Raw genomic sequence first — 461 nt, 5'->3', positions numbered from 1 at the left:
TAAGATGGCGATGAACAAAATCCAAGAAAACCAAGATAGCGACGGCCAAAATCCAAGATGGCGAAGGGCAAAAACCAAGTTGGTGACCGCCATTAAACTAGATGGCGAGGGCCTGAAACTAATATGGATTGAACATTATGAACATTGGATTTTACAGGAATTTGAACTGCTCTTAATTTATATGAAACATGACAAAGGACTTGCAACCACAACTCCCAACCGCAGACTGTGTATAAGAAGTGGACGTCGTCATTGGGATGTCACCCATTAGTTTGTGGACTGTCGATTTGAAGCCTCGAGTTCAGCGTTTTGGCCGTCGCCATCTTGGATTTTGCTGGTCGCCAACTTGTATTTTTGCAACCAGTGAACAGGAAGTGACCATATCTGGACTGAGGAGGAGTGACATAGAGACGCCGTATACGTCTCTGGTAGAGACCTGTCAATCACCGTGTAGCCCCGCC

Source organism: Anarrhichthys ocellatus, unplaced genomic scaffold (genome assembly GCF_004355925.1).
Source record: "Anarrhichthys ocellatus isolate YVR2014 unplaced genomic scaffold, GSC_Weel_1.0 scaffold34, whole genome shotgun sequence".
Lineage (NCBI taxonomy): Eukaryota > Metazoa > Chordata > Actinopteri > Perciformes > Anarhichadidae > Anarrhichthys > Anarrhichthys ocellatus.
The sequence above is the reverse complement of the archived record's forward strand: the minus strand, read 5'-3'. Positions refer to the sequence as shown.